The 16,845-nt window shown below is 42.7% G+C and overlaps 1 protein-coding gene across 5 annotated transcripts in view; it reads left to right on the top strand.

Moving 5' to 3' along the window:
* The first annotated feature begins 5,730 nt into the window (after window positions 1–5,730).
* Window positions 5,731–16,845, top strand: part of PPP1R16B (protein phosphatase 1 regulatory subunit 16B) — a 189,248-nt gene continuing 178,133 nt past the window's right edge. For 3 of the 5 annotated variants that reach the window (XM_061631500.1, XM_061631501.1, XM_061631502.1), the window contains exon 1: window positions 5,731–6,044. The gene's annotated coding sequence lies outside the window, so the exon portion shown is untranslated. Of the gene's footprint in view, window positions 6,045–6,210; window positions 6,286–6,347; window positions 6,414–16,845 lie in introns of those variants that run through there. The other 2 variants (XM_061631504.1, XM_061631503.1) reach the window with 2 other exon arrangements.

The following is a 16,845-nucleotide window of genomic DNA, read 5'->3' as shown; positions in this document are numbered from 1 at the left end:
AAAGAGAAATGGTTAACTTACCAAGAACTATTAGAAAATGTGCATGGTGAATATATAATGAAAGAGAGAGAACAACTAATAAAGGAAGGATATAGTTCACAATGGTTTGCCTATTTACAATTGTTAGAAAGATTTAAAATGGACAAGAAAATGTATGGGTTTGAAATAAATAAATCTGATTTTGAAATAGGTTTGTGTACAAATGATGAATGCATAATTGCAAAAATGTATAAATTTTTATTAAAAATGGACATGGAAGAAGAACAAGTAAAAGAGTGTATGGTTAAGTGGGCAAAAAAATTTGGTTATAATATACAAATGGATCAATGGGAAAATATGTGGAAAAAAGGTTTGAAATTTACATTATGCTATAATCTTAAAGAAAATTTTTATAAAATGATGTATCGTTGGTATATGACTCCAGAAAAGTTGTCAAAAATGTATAGTAATGTTTCTAATGTATGTTGGAAATGTAAACAACAAGAAGGATCTTTTTATCATATGTGGTGGTTGTGTAAACAGGCAAAATTATTTTGGGCACAGATAGGTAGGATGATGCAAAAAATCTTAAAGATAAATATTCAGTCAAAACCAGAATTTTTTTTATTGGGTTTTATGGATAAACAAAAGGAAAAGAAATATGGAAGAATAATATTATATATGATCACGGCAGCAAGATTACTATATGCACAAAAGTGGAAAATGGAATCGATACCAACAATGGAAGAATGGCTATTGAAATTAATGGACTTAGTTGAGATGGACAAATTGACATGTCTTATTAGAGAAAAAACGACAGATACATTTCTTAAGGAATGGAAGCCTCTTTTGGACTTTTTGTTGAAAGAAAAAAATGAAATAATGATAATGGGATTTGACGATTAATTAAGATAGACTGGAAAAAAGTGAATTTCGTATGTTTTAGGAGACAGGTTTGATATATATTATATACTTATAGCTGATCTGTAACAAATCAGAAGTCAAGTTTTTCTTTTTCTTTTTCTTTTTTTTTGTTGTATTGTTTTTGTTGTATTTGTATTTGTTTTATAAAAATTTGAATAATAAAAAAATATTATAAAAAAGAAAAAGAAACTGAGCACATTCTATCCCCACCCTATATGATTTGTGTACATGCTGTTCCTGACATTGTGTATCATTTAAGTGCTTGGAAACAATGGAAATGGACTGCCTCCAAGTCGATCCCGACTTATGGCGACCCTGTGAATAGGGGTTTCATGGTAAGCGGTATTCAGAGGGGGTTTACCATTGCCTCCCTCTGAGTTTAGTCCTCCCCAGCTGGCTAGGGCCTGCTCAGCTTGCCGCAGCTGTACAAGCCAGCCTTTCCTTGTCCGCATCTGCCAGCCGGAGGGGCAACTGGGCTCTTTGGGACTATGCAGCTTGCCCACGGCTACACAGGTGGCAGGGCACGTAACCCCTGAGCCACTCACTGTGGGGGTGATCTTTAGCTGGCCCTTGACACCCAGGAGACAAGAGCGTGGATTTGAATTCACAGACTCTGGACTCCCAGGCAGGCTCTCCTCCCCACTGTGCTATACCAGCTGTGATTTAAGTGCTTAATAAACTTATATCTAATGTGCCAAATCCCCCCCCAAACACACTTTTTCCAAACTGTACATGATCAGCTTTCCAACAGCACAATTTCTCCAACTCCATATTTTTGTCCAATTGCACAGAAACCCCCTTATTCCTATTCATTCTCCTCCCACCCACCCCTGCAGCTGCCCTTTTCCTGTACCTAATGGATTTGCTGCTCCCTCATTCTCCCTAAACCTTATTGTAACTAAGCCAAAGCAGATGTAATTGAAATAATCACATGTTCTTCCCCTGCCTCCATTTTTGCCTTCCTCTGTTATTTCCCTGCGTCTGTTTTAGATTGTAAGCCCCTCGGGGTGGGGACTCGACATACTCTTTGTAGAGAGCCATCAACATAGATGGCACTATATAAACAAGCAAGCCACCCAAGAGTAAAACAAAAAATTTTCTCTACTTTAGCAAGGGGCTCATAGCTCCTACAGAAAGCCTACTGTGTATGGGAGATCTCAAATAAATAACCAATGGATCTGAGCTTGCCTTAATAGACCAGCTACTTTAATCCATACCTTTGTCAGGTGTCCTTAAAGCTCCGGCCCGATTTACACTAATGAACTCCCAAAAGCATTGAAGGAAGAAAACTGTGCATCTTTTCAAAGCAAATAGAGGCTTTGATTGCACATTGGCAGAATAGTCTAGTGGTTAAAGGTGCATTCTTTCAATAAAGACCTCTAGCTTTGCTTTTGATAAGACACTGCTCCAATGACTTCTTTGCTTCATTAACTTACATTGAGTGCCTTAAGACTGTTAAACAGTCCAGAAGTACAAAACAGTGTTTACTCTTAATCTTGGCTATAGACAAAAACTATCCAGTTCCTTAGCGCAGCATTCCCCAACCTGGTGCCCTTCAGATATCTTGGACTACAACTCCCATCAGCCTGAGCAAGCACAGCCATGCTGACCGGGGCTGATGGGAATTACAGTCCAAGATATCTGAAAGGGGCCAGGCTGGGGACAGCTGCTCTAGTCACCAGAATGAATCCATTTAAGGGGAAAGATGCTTTAAATGTGGGAATGTACTTTATGGAAACAGAGGCTCATTTAGTTGCTTTCCTCCCAGCCTTAAGAATATAAGAACATGTTGGATCAGGACAGGCCAATGGCCCATCTAGTCCAGCATTCTTTTCTCACAGTAGCCAGCCGGTTGCCTATGGGAAGCCCAAAAGCAGGACCTGAGCACAACAGTGCTGTCCCCATTTGTGATACCCAGCAACTGGCATCCAGAGATGTACTATTTCTGACAGCAGAAGTGGAACATAGCCACTGATAGCTTTATCCTCCATGAATTTGTCTAATCCTCTTTTAAAGCCATCCAAGTTGGTCACCATCACTGCCTCTTGTGGGAGCAAATTCCATAGTTTAACTATGCAGTGTATGAAAAATACTTTATTTTGTGTGTCCTGAATCCTTAAGAAAGATCATCAAAATTATTTCATTTAGAAGTGTTTTTTATGCTTTCTGATTCCTAGAGTTTTATTTATGATGCTTTGGTTTTTAGTAAGTTATTTTATTTGAAGTTTGATTTGATTGTTATTGTTTTATTATGGTGGTGAGCCACTATAGCAGCCACATAAGGGACCAAAAAGCAGCATATAAATATTTCGATAAATAAAGTACAATTATTGGGTAGGTATACAAAGTACATTTATAGGTGAGATGATAACCTGCATATCCTTCTTTGTAAATAACATATCTAAACATTTAGGGGGGGAAATTGTTGCCATTTTGCAACAGCAGACTATTATAGGAAACTTTGGCCATAATAAGATTTGGGGTTTTTAAACTACATTTCAGGCTTGAGTAAAAGTGCTTCCAGATGGGTTTTATTTGCAAATGGGACAATGGCAATAAGGGTTTTTGATGTATCTGTTTTCCATGGAAAGTGCAGATTTGGATTAAATGGGGAGAGGGGAATGTGCTGGTATTTTGATGCCAATGATGTCATGTGGATGCTGCAAATAATGTTCATGCATGCATGTGCAGCACCAATCTGGCAAGAACCAACCATATGGGACTGGAAGCACCATTGAAGGTTATATAAATTGTGGTCAAATGGGATAAAACATTTATTATTGTCTTCATTTATTGTAATGCAAACTTGTGATCTTCCTGTCTTTCAAGCAATATGAGTGATTGGGCTTCAACAGAATTCAAAAGGCCCATCAGTCTTGCAGACATTTCATGCAGATCTTTATTGGAAGGATCTCTAGACAAGATCAAGTTCTGGCTTAATATAATGTTAATGGAAGCCCTGTTCATCCTCCCCCCCAACTCAAATTTCACTGCAAGTGTGCATATGATTGCAGTCTGACTACAACTGAGCTTATTTCTTTGGCTCTTTGCTGGATTGTATGACAACAGTAATTGCTGTGGCTGAAATCCACAAACCACTTAAACTGGAATGTTGGCATTTAAACCAGCACTGTTTCCAACCTCAAACCAGGTAAACAGTAATTGAAAGGGGTTTTCTTTCTTTCTTTCTAATTTTAGACCTTTTTTAAAAAAAGTACACTGGAGTGGGTAAACTTTGTCCCACATACTGTTGCATGCCACCCCAATTCCCAAGCAGTGCAAGACTTCTAGGGGTTCCAGCACTTACCCAGGATTTGGTTTCCTTGGAATGAAGTGGAGACTGTGGTGTCTTATAGGATATATGGTTTTTGTATACACATATTCAGAATGTGAGCATAAGATGGAGGAATTCTCAGCATTAACAGTCCATCAGATCTTGCTCCCCATTGCCCATACCCTTTGGGGTTCTTTCAGACAGAAAGCAAGCAAGCCACTCAGCTCCCAGCCTTTCATTTAACTACTCTAACACAGACATACAAACTACTTCCTTGTTGGGAGGGGAGCTCTCTCTCCTGCAGAGTTCTTAATGGGCCACATTGCTTCCCTGGTAGATACTTACACTTGTTAATGGGAGCGGGTGACAGACTTAACTGAATCTATTGATTTATTAATGGAATTAGTGTGACCAGTAGAGCAGGTTTCTTCAATGCAAATCCCAAATCAGAGGCTGGAAAGAGGATTCACAGAAATAATCTATCTCAACCCCCAAATCCCATAGTGCTATATTACTGAAAGAGAAATAAATAAGGCCTACTGATTCTGATGGAATTAACCTTCAAGTACGCATACTTAGAATAGCAGGCAGATTTTCAGGACTGGTCTAAGACATTTTTGGCACCACATCTATTTCCATATGCAAAACTGACCAAGCTGACCGTAAAATCTTTATTTCAGGGGTGTCTAGCTCAGGGACCTTATCTGCCCCCCCCTTTTGAAGCAGCACAAAAAGAGAAAAAATCGACCCAGTGCTGGGATGGGTAGAAGCCAGCATTCTGATGGAAATGCAAATTACCCCATTCCCTATTATCAGACAAATAATTTGCTGAGAAGGGGTTATAACAATCTCCGCAGCTGATTTGTGCTGGTTCTTGGAGAGGGGCTGCGAGCCTGTGAGAGGATGGGGTGGCCACACCCACTGCTGCCATAAGGCCCTTGGAGGGTAAGCCAAAAGTGAGTACGGCCTTCTGGCCAGAAAAAGTTGGCTACCTCCCCCACCACTAATTTATAAGAATTATTGTAAAGTTCTGCTTGTTACAAATTGTTTTATAATATACTGTTTTTGTAAACTGCCCCATGACCATTTCTGATGAAGCATATGGAAAATTGAAGAATATAGAAGACATATTTTTTTTGTAAATAATTGGGGCAGCATCTTCCACTCCACCTGAAGGCAGCAGACTATTTTCGGGATCATAGGCCCAGCTCTGTGTTTCACACCTCTGTCCTCTTACAATCTCACCATCTCGTGTGTGTGTATGATGTATTTTCGATTGCATGTCCGCATGTTTCCATTTGTTTCAGGGTCATATATTTTTCCACTATTTGACATGCCAACGACAGCACAAGCTTGTTAGTTCCGCTGAGTTCAATGGGACTTGCCCTCTATTAAGCGTCCTTTAGAATTGCAGCCTGCATTTCTCCTGTTTCCGCCCGTGCCGCGTCTCGGATCCCCAACTGTTATCCTGCTTGAAGGGAATGGCTCGCCCCTCACCGCCTTCCACTCGGCTCAGTATCTCTGGTCCTCCGCCCTCTCAATTTTGCATCGCTCCGCCTTGGAGAGGGAGCTGGGCGGGGCCTAAGAAGACTAGACCTAAAGGCTGTACCATCGGCGCCGGCTGCTTTTTTCATCCTGGGTTCGTCCGCCAGACAAGCTAAGCAGCCCTTCTTCAGTCTGCAAGGGAAATGAATGGTGCTGTGCGTTAGTAGCAGTGACCAAGAGCGCCCGTTGTAGATCTTCGTGGCTCTTGTGGCCGACATAGTCAGCCCCGATCGTGGTCTTCTGGCTTCGGCGTGGGGCGGCTGCTACTGCCGTTGCGGTGGGGATTTGCGGAGCTAGCTCTGGCGGATCTCGGCTGCTGCTGGTGAGTTGCATTGAGTGAGTGACAGAGCAGCTGTGGTTGCTTCTGAGAGAGGCGGTTGGAGCGGGTCAATCTCGCACCTCAGCCAGCCCACCATCGCTTTCTCAGGTCCGCCGCAGCCAGGAAGGAGATTTTGGTGGGAATTGATGGGGAAGAGATAAGTGGGTGATCTTTGAATTACCTGAAAGATCTAACACGTACATTCTATATTGTATCCTAGACTACGCCTCCCCCCTCCGTTTCTGTGCGTTCTTTATTTTATTTCTGAAGTTTTAAAGTAAATAATTAAGAGGCACAGGGACCCACCACTGCCCAGGAGCTGCATTTTTCCTCACCTGGAGTCCCACAACTGTGGGGCCTGATTATGCAAACGTAAGCCTTGTCCACACGTTACCTGAACGCATGGAAGGTGGAGAGGATGAGGGCCGGGGTTCCCTTCCATGTAGAGGTGTGTGTGTGAGAGAAGAGAAATGGAAGAGGGAGTACTCTGCACATGGTTAGAGGCGCTCTTGTCTTTATTGTTTTGGATGATGTGGGGCACTCGGAACATGTTCTGGGACTGAGCCATGCCTCAAAAGCAGCCCAGCATGTAAGCAGACCTTAGAGTAAAGAGAAGAGAGGTTGCAGGCTCTGGCAACTGAAGCATGGAGGGGGGATGTGACTCTGTAAAAAAAAGCATCCCTAAGCTCTGCTCTGCACATAATAGGGGTGCACTATGTCAAAGAGACTTCTCCTTTCTTTTTATGTTTCCTTATAGTGTGCCTGCATGTATGTAGTGTTTGTTTGTGTGTGTATGTTTCCCTGGCAGCTTAAGGGAGTTGCCCTGCGGTGGATCCTTAGATCTCAAAGCTGTGGGCAGGTGCAATGTAAATTTCTCACTTCCATGTGTGTCCCTGCTCCTATTGCATATGTTATTCATTCCTGCTCTCCTGCATACCTCTGGTGAATACATATCAGTTATTTCCTGACTCCCGTCTGCTATTTCCATTCCATGCCTCCTCCCAATATACACAGGATGGAAATAGGGTTAGGGAGTCTGCTGGTGTGTTAGGGTGAGGGTGTCCTAATGCCACGGAGATAACAAATGAAGGGGATGCTTGGCTGTGAGCTTAGACTGGGAGGATTCCTCTGTGGCTGGGGCGGAGCAGAGATGCAGAGCAATTGTGGAGGGGACAGTTCGGATTTCAGTTCTTTTTAAAATGTGAAGTTTAATCTGAAAGTTATATTTGGGGATGTAGTCATTTGGGGCACGAGGAGGTCGTAGACCCCTTAATTTTTTGGGAGTATGCTCCCTAGGTCTCCAACGTCCTACAAGCATGAAAGGGGAATGTGTTAGCCACTGAGAAGAGTCCTAATGAGTGTTGATTGCAAGCACGCCTTTATTAGTTACTACTTCAAAAAGCCTAGACAAGTTGTGGAGAGTGAGAATTCTGTAACTGCAGAAGAAGAGACAGTGAATCCTGATGACAGCATCCCACCTACATCATCAAGTCATTTGGTAGCAGCAGGAGATAAACATGTAGACACTGAATTCAGTAATTCAAGCAACATCTCTGACAATGAGAAAGGACAATCGGATGGTGACAGTAACAGAGAAGCAGAAAGCAGTTTTCAAGCCTGGCTAGATTATTTTATAATTTTAGAAGACTGTATAATCTTAGAAGGGGTTGTGGCTGTGGCTGTCATGAAGGGACCCTGCACTACTGAATTTGCCACTACACTACTGGTTATATTATAAAAGGATATCATAGTTGTACTTCTATGAATGCGTGTTTATATAAGTTTCTACTTCCCTTTTGCAATAACATGTTCTGTTGTATAAAAGGTTATTATTTATGATCATCTACCGATCAAAGTAATGGGAGGAATGGTGATATATGAGTTGAAATATGGGGTAGCATGTGTGGAGACAGGGAGGAATTTGCCCATCTTTCCTAGTTTCAAGGCACTTATTCAAGGGCTCTACACCTGGGCACAACCTTTTACTGGTGTTCATCTTAGATAATGTGTATGAACTGAATATACATAGCCGACTGGCTGTGTTCTGATGTGTCTTCAGCTGACTTTGTGAACATATCCTACATGTACAGGATCTGAACAGGCAATCTCTGATCATGCCTACACATATTACAGTTTGTATGCAGGATCTATTGCAAGGCCAGTTGCATGTGCATCAGTTGGGGACAGAGACAGCAGCTGTGACTCTGACACTACCACTTGCCACAGGGCCTCTGTGTTCTGTTCTTCCACAATTGTTTGTATTGTATACAATTGTGAACTGCTTCGGGTGACATTTTTACATTAAAAGCGATGTAAAAGCGTATTTTTTAAAATATTGAGGGCTAGAAACTTACTTAATCAGAAAGGAGGATGGAAAGGTAAGATCCTCAGTAAACCTATAACTGTTTTACACCAAACACCACATTCTGTGTAGAATTGGGGGAGGTGAACAGCACTGATAATGTCTCCTAATGTACAGTGTGTTTTCCAGGTCTGAGCACTGAATAGGCCTCTTAATTTGCTTAACTCTCTCTTCTACACATGGTGATGATTCCTGTATATTGTTTTACTTTCATGTTCACAGCTGATGACTGACATCCAGTTGCCACTGCTGTGATGTCACAGTAGGCCTGGGCAGGCCAAGGCATCACATCAGTTATGGCTGCCATCAGTTGCTGTGATGGTAACATGAGCTTGGGCACCCTGGGGCCAAGCAGAGTAGTGCAGAGAGTGCCCTTGGAAGACCTAGGAATTTAATTAGAAGAAACTTTATAAGCAACTTTTGCTGAGTGAAACCTATCTGTAATGTCTGCAGGCCACATACTTTGAAGAACACCCTGGTGAAGGCAGAATAGCCAGCGTCTCTGCATATGTATGTGATTCCTACTACGTGGATGTGAGAATCGGAAGTAAAGACAAATTCATAATGCAGGGAGCAGAGCAGGAAGCTGCAGTTCAGGGAGAAGGATGCCCCCCCTTGCCTTATACCCTTGACCTCCCCAGGGTATTTCGGTGATAGATGAGGTTGCAAACCCCCCCTTTGGGTAATCTAGTTCAGTCCTCCTACATGAAAGGGGATAAGGCTGTATCTGCTAATCCTGGTGTACTGCTTTGGGACAGGAGGGCAGTTTATTTCATTTTGTGATTACCTTTGGTGTTGCTGCTTCGCATAGTTTCCGTTATTGCAGAGAGGCAGCAAATTTAGATTTTTTGCCTTCCTGCCACCCCTTCTGTCTTTTTAGTTGCTTCACTTTGAATTTTCCTCTGCCTTGTTTGCAGTCTAAGCACCATTCTGTAGTTAAGCAAACTGTGAGTGTTTTTTGAAACGAGATGGTGCTTGAAGAGTAAGAATGGAGTATTGGAGCATCTGGGCTTGACTGACTGCTCTGTCTACTGAGTCTCTCAAAGGGAAAATGCCAGTATAAAAATCTAATTTGGGGGAGAAAAGAGAGTTTCAGGTCTGGACTCATGTATGTTGTCTGAGAACAGCTACGCCACATAAGAAGCAGTCCTATTACAATTTCCCATTTTAAGGATGGTGTTGATCATATTACCAAAAGTGCTATATAAATGATAGTGTGTTACAATAATATTTTTTTCTAATAAAACATAATAAAATTACTATTTATATTTGCGTCCCCCTGCCTCCTGATCCTGGGGTCTTGCAAAGGGCAGCATGTTTAAACACAGGTGGAAATTACATGAAATGGAAATGGGCTGCCTTCAAGTCGATCCCAACTTATGGTGACCCTATGAATAAGGTTTTCATGGTTAATGGTATTCAGAGAGGGTTTACTATTGCCTCCCTCTGAGGCTAATCCTCCCCAGCTGGCTAGGGCCTTTTCAGCTTGCCACAGCTGCACAAGCCAGCCCCTTCCTTGTCCGCAACTGCCAGCTGGGGGGCAACTGGGCTCCTTGGGACTATGCAGCTTGCCCACGACTGCACAGGTGGCAGGGCACGTAACCCCTGAGCCACTCACTGTGGGGGTGATCTTTAGCTGGCCCTTGACACCCAGGAGACATGAGCGGGAATTTGAACTCAGACTCTGGACTCCCAGACAGGCTTTCCTCCCCACTGTGCTATACCAGCTATCGGAAATTACATATACAATAATAAAAAATAACTATCTAGCGTTGGGTAGAGCGACTCAAACTATGGCAAGTCCATGCCCCCTTAATCTAAACCCATTTTTCAGTAGATACAAGAAGGTTCTGATTCACAAGTGCAGGTATCAACACTTCATTGTTATCGTCATTATTTACATGATCTTCTTGCCTTTCCTTCAGGTAGGTCAAGGGAGCACACATAGTTCTCTTCTGCACCCCTCCTGTATATGTTCATAACAACGCTGTGAGGCAGGTTAGAATGAGGGTTGTGACTGGTCCTAAGTCAACTAAGTCTAAATAGTTGAGTGGAGATTTGAACCTGGGTCTCCAGCTTCTAACCTGATACTGCCAAGTCAACACTTGATGACTGGGGCTTAAATCAAATCTATACGTTCTGGACACCACATCATATAAATTTCCTGAGATCTGATCTACATATGCAGCAGAATGAGGTTGTAGACTGGACGGCACCATTTTAGGTTGCAGGTGGGATGATGCCATTTTAAAATTCCTCCATTTAAATTGGTTTGTTGAGGATTATTTTTACATTTATATCCTGCCTTTCTTCCATCATGGAACCCAAGGCAGCGTCGATGTGCTTCCCAGGTAGTTATCCATCCAGTCACTGACCAAATCCAGACCTGCTTGGCTTCAGAAAGGTGGTGTCCTCTTGTGCCTTCAGACTCTGCCTTGCAAGGAGAACACTAGCATGCAGAGAGCAGGCTGAGCTAGAACCTATTTCTCTCAGATTTTTTTCTTGCATGGAACTCCCCACCCCTATGGAGAAGCTTTCAGAATCGGTATTCCCCACCTACAGTCTGAAGTTCACTCTACCACTTTTGCTTCCTGCATTGGACTGGAGGAGATGGAGCTGTTTGTGGTATCAGATCTGTAATAGCCCATTTGCTCCTACAGACAACTACTTTACCCAGCAGTTGCTGGCTACGTTTGTACATTATGGTAAGCCGTAAGTCATGGTTTACTGTACACAAGCTGATCTCATCTACTTTCCTCTTCCACTAGCACTCCTGACAAACTAAGATCTGTAGCCATGGTTTGTTCTTGGCTTACTGATCGTGGATGTTGGAGCAACCCCCCCCCCCACGATGCCTGGTTCAGCTGTAATGTCAGGGATCATGGTTTGTTTTGTCTGCATGCTAGTGCAGAGGAGCAAAAAAGCACAGCTAGGTGTATTTATGGTAAACCGCTAACTATGTCGTATTGAACTGTGCCAAATGATGACCATATAACTAGCCCTGAATCACTTCAGAGAAACATAAATGAGGAATTGCATCTTATAATATTTCACTATATTAAAACAAACCCAACTCCCTTCACACTGAAAAATTCACATGGGTCCATCTTGCCCATAATTGCCTATTCTGAGAGGAGCAGATCCCCATTGTCTCATGCAGAATTCCTGGGAGATGATACATTTTTGTTTACTTGGAAATACCATGGATTGACCCTGGGACCTCTGCACAGAAAGCATGACCTCTTCCACTGAGCTGTTGTCCTTCCCATAGGGAAGTAGGTAAGAACCTTCCTCTCTCCAGGCTAGTTTAACATGGCTGAAAAGTTATTTGTTAAATATTAATATTAAATATTGATTAAATATTGATATTAATATTTAAATATTAAATTTAACATTGGGCAGCAGTGCACCACATTGTGGAGAGCCAGTGTGCTGTAGTGGTTTGGACAGTGGTAACCAATGTGATACCCTTCAGATGTTGTTGGACTACAACTCTCATCATCCCTGATCATTGGCCAGCCTGGCGGGAGCTGAAGGGAGTTGCAGTCCAACAGTATCTGGAGGACATCATGGCAGAGACCCAGGTCCAAATCTCTGCTCACCATGAAGCTCATTGGTGATCTTGGGCCTATCACTGTCTTTCAGCCTAACCTAACCTCCAAGGTTGATGTGATGACAAAGTGGGTGGGAGGGAAGAACCACGTGTTCCCTCCTGAGCTTGGAGGGAAAATGGTATAAAAATGTAATTAATAATTGCTTCCCCACTTGCATTCTGAACTGTAACACTGTCTGAAATATAGCTGTTTCCAGAGAGGTGCTGAAATAGTTGTGCAACGTGAGTCTCTTGATTGCTTAGATCAGCCTTGAATATAGGAGCTGTCCTATTGAAAAATAAGTATTCGTTTATATGGTAAGATCCATGCTTGTATGACCTGCTGATCTCTCACTGGATGATGTTGCAGCAGTCGGGGAATGAGAAGTGCCTGGGAACTCACCCTTACTCACTTACCTTTGGGAAATGGAGAGATGTCTCCAGGAAAAGGCAGTTCTATACTTATAGACAACCAATGAGAGAGTCTCTGTCTGCCCTTCGTGTTTTCAGAAAGTGCACAGAGGGCTGTGATGGTAAACACAGGTAAAGGTACTCTCTTTAAACTTATGTAGGTTAAGAACCAACATCTGCATGTGGAGCGCTCCTGTTCAGGATGCAGGCCGTGTTCCTTTCCAGGATGTTCCATTACCCTAACCATCACCCCCCACCACTGGTTTTCCATCTCCTACCCCCAAATAGACACTCAGCATTCTATGGCCAATGAACATCCTCTGTCCTCCACTGAGTTGTTTTGAGGTTTTTCCACCCCAGGGTTTTTTTCTAAATCTGTTTTTTTTTTTTTGCAATTCTGCAAATGTTGAAGTCCCTTTGAGCCTACTGATACCTTCACTTTTTGTGTGGGTGTTGCTGTTCTAGCTACATAAGGATCTGCACTTGAAGAATGATTTCACTGTTAGCATTTAGGATAATGGTTAGAACCATGAAGTGTGTTTTCACAAGTGACAAGTGCAGTGCAATTCCTATACATATATACACAGAGGTAAGTTCCACGTATTTCATTGGGGCTTACTCTCAAGTAAATATGCATATTTTAAAAACATATTTTCCTCCCATTAAATAAGCTTAAAGTAGATTGCCACAATAAAATATCTATACAATAAAATTTAATTCATAAAATGCATTAAACAGCCAATAAGATTGCAGCCTTAGTCTTAGGCTGTGTATACACCATACATTTAAAGCACATAACTCCCCAAAGAATTCTGGGAACTTTAGTTGGTTAAGGGCGCTAGCATTTGTAGCTGTATGAGGGTTAAGCTACAGTTCCCAAGATTCTTTGGGGAAAGTCATGACTGTTATTGGTATAAATGTGCTTTAAATGTATGCTGTGTATGCAGCCAGCCTGGAACAGCCTAAAAGTTGACGTGGTGTAGCGGGAAAGATATATTAAGGAAGCAGTCCTAACCCATGATCTGCACTGTTGGGGGGTGGGTAGGATTTGGCAGAGGTGTCACTCTGGTGATGGTGTTTATGATTTGCTGTGGAAGCTGCTGCTGAAAGTATAGGGTGCTTATTGGCACAAGGCCTCAAAATGTGGGTAGCGGGACAGAGCAGGGCCAGCCAAGAATCTCTTGGATCCTAAGTTGGCCCATTAGCTGGAAAGAGCCCCAATTTGTACCCCTCTGCTCCCCCTACCTCCCAAGAGGGGAAAAAAGTTCCCCTCACCTTCTGTCCTGACTAGCAGGAGCTGGCATGGCTTTGGATTTGTCAGTAGCTCCACTGCTCTGAGCAACCTTAGAGTGGAGTTAGGATTGCTCTACCAATCAAGCATAAGTTCTAGCAAGCATACATTCTTGCAAGCATACATTCTTGACGATTAATATCTGCTGAGCTGCACTGTTTTGAAATATAGGTCCCTCCGATTAAATGTGGAATGTTTGGCACCTATAGCCAAGTTGCTCATCTGAAGGCTTTTATTTGCCTTAGCATGAAGCAGGCACTGATGCTCTAGTCTCTCCTTTTGTTATGGAAACACTACATGCGTGGCTGAAGCTTCCACATCTTCCCAGCATGAATTCCCCTTTAGACATTACAAGGCATTTGTGCATTTGCTTGTTGGCATGTTTAACAGCCTCTGATTATGGGATTATGGCACAGGGGTTTCTGTGAAAACAATGTCCAAAAATTGCCGCTAGCTCAGAAAAGAACGGCTTTCTTCTAGATGGGAATGGCCTCCAAGAGCACGTGGTGCTCCAGGCTCTGCACCAGTTCTTACAGTTCATCCATATCTCCATTTAATCTGTAATGTAAGCCCCTAGTGTCTCTATTAATTCTAAATCTGGCGTTTTCCTACCCAGGACTATTCAGAGTATTGCTGAGTAGGGCAACTCCAGATTTAGTTCAGAGAATATTGGGGAGGGCAGTGATTGGCGAGGAATGTCATGTGGAAATTTAGAACAAACCCACGTTTCTAACCCTTATGGCTATGACGATATACTCAAACCTGGAGGAGAGGCTGCAGAAGGGTCACACGTGCAACAGTACCATGATGGTCTTTAAAAATAGCAGTAGCAGCAAAAGGAAAAGCTGCATTTTGGGGGTGGGTGGGTGATTGGGACTGGAGAAGAGATAGGGAAAGGGGTCGTAGCCTCCACTCCAAATATCTTGTGTGCGTGCATATACGCACACACACAAATTTGTGTATTCAGAAATTAGAATGTTGGGGAGGGGGACACCCATGGGGGGAATTTGGAAAGAGAAATGGTAGATGTGGAAAGGAGTATCCCCTCTTTCCTCTAGGTTTTGGCTCCCAGTTGCTTGTCATGTTTTACTTTTAAGAGCCATTGGGATTCCATTGCAACATATTTGCTTGTAAACTTGGCCCATATTTTTCTATTTGTTGTTGTCGTTGAGGTCTTCTGTGCAGAGTACGTATAACTCCTTGCTCTTTTGTGTGACTATCAAAACCTGAATAAATACTGCAAAATAGTAAAAATTCAAATTAATCTGTCCAAAGGTGAATTTGTATGATTAGCTTAATTTATACAAGCGGCTAAATTTAGTGTGCCTTGGTGAAAAAAAACATTTTTCAAAAAAGCCCAGAATATGCATAGTCCTAAATTAATAATCCTCAAAAGGAGAGTTCACAGAGGAGAGAGACAGGTTTTTGATGCATGCACAGTATATCAACCCCACCCCAGAGTCCAAACAATTCCCCTTCAGACATTGCAGTGGTCAAGCATAAATGTGGAAGCACAAAGCATTTGTGATCCCCATGTCAGCATATTTTAATAACACCCATAGTTGCTCCAAGTCTCAAGGTTATGATTATATTAATGACAGTTACCAGATTGAAATCTGGAGGAGAAAGGTCACAGCTTTCTTATGAGAAGGGACTGGTGAAAAGAAAAGCAGAGCATCCCTAGCTAGCTGCTACTGTTACTGAATTTCCAGGCATGCAGTGTTGAGTGCTAGAGGAATAGTCGGGGTGGGGGAGGGAGTCAGGATCTACACAACAGCTACAACTTGCATAGAATCATAGCATTTTAGAGTGGGAAGGGACCTTGGAGGCCACCAACTCCCTGCTTGTTATAGGAGCTACAATAGACTATAACCACAGCATCTCTGACAGGTGACTCCAGCCTCTGCTTCACTACCTCCAGTGAAGGAGAACTTGCTATCTCCCAAGGCAGACTGTTTCACTGTCAAACAGCTCTTACCACTGGGATGTTTTCTCTCATTGTTTAAGTGATTTAAATCTGCTTAATTCTACCGATTATCTGGAGCAACCAAGAGCAAGTTAGCCCCACCTTCTGCACACCAGTCTTTCAGTTATTTGTTGACTGCTGCCATGTCACCCCTTAATCTTCTCTTCTCTAGGTAAAGTGTACTTTCCTCTTTCGTCCATTCTTTGTAGCACTTGATTTCCAGACCCCCCTTGCCATCCTGTGATCCTCTGATCAGTTTGTCATCTTGCTTGCATTTTGTCCATGTCCACAGCCAGATCCTGCAGATGAACAATGGCCATTGGTTTTCTTGTTTTGATTTTTTTCATCTTATATTTTCTGTCCATCTGGAAACAATACTGAGCCCACAGAAGCTTCCCTGCGGTGAATCCACTGAACCAGTAGGAAGTATCTAAGTTATCCAAGTGGTAAAGAGCATTTTTAAAAATTGCACACAAAATGCCTATTTCCATGGGCTTGTTATCCACGCTTAATGTTTGGGAAAGGGTAGAAAAATAACAAAATTAAATGGCATGTGTTGTGTTTTCGATGTTGCTCTGCAGCAGGAGTGGGGAACCTTTGCTGCTCTACATGTTGCTGAACTACAACTCTCATTAGCCCCAGCATGCATAGCCAATGCTCAGGGATGATGGGAGTTGTAGCTCAGCAACATCTGGAGGGCCAGATGTTTCCCACACCCTGATCTCCAGTGTGACAGATGGTAAACTGTTTAATCCATCTCCACTACAGATTTAAAGTGTGACTTCTTACACGAGGGCTCCTTTTCTACCATGGAGTGTGATTAGAGGATCTTCAGGTTCATTCCTGCCCTGGGCCTTATTAAACAAAAACGAAATGGTGCTGGTGGTGGTGTAGAGGGAAACCAATGTTTTTTGTGAAAAGACTGTCAAAAAGAAAATAACACTAGTCCCATACAAAGGCTTGTGCTGAAACCTAGGCATGTAGATGGCCAGGATTGTCCTCTGCTCCCCTTTAAAATCTTTATCCAGCTGGCTCATTTCTAACAAGGTTTCTTTATTAGGAAACTGACCTCGTGTGGATTCTGCTGTGCTCATGGTACCAGCTTTGCCTTGGCATTGGTGAGCACCCTCTATTTTCTTCTTTTTGCTGCATCATGCATTGAAAAGAAGTAGTCCTGTGTAT

Source organism: Rhineura floridana, chromosome 6, assembly GCF_030035675.1.
Source record: "Rhineura floridana isolate rRhiFlo1 chromosome 6, rRhiFlo1.hap2, whole genome shotgun sequence".
Classification (NCBI taxonomy): Eukaryota; Metazoa; Chordata; class Lepidosauria; order Squamata; family Rhineuridae; genus Rhineura; species Rhineura floridana.
The sequence above is the reverse complement of the archived record's forward strand: the minus strand, read 5'-3'. Positions and strand labels throughout refer to the sequence as shown.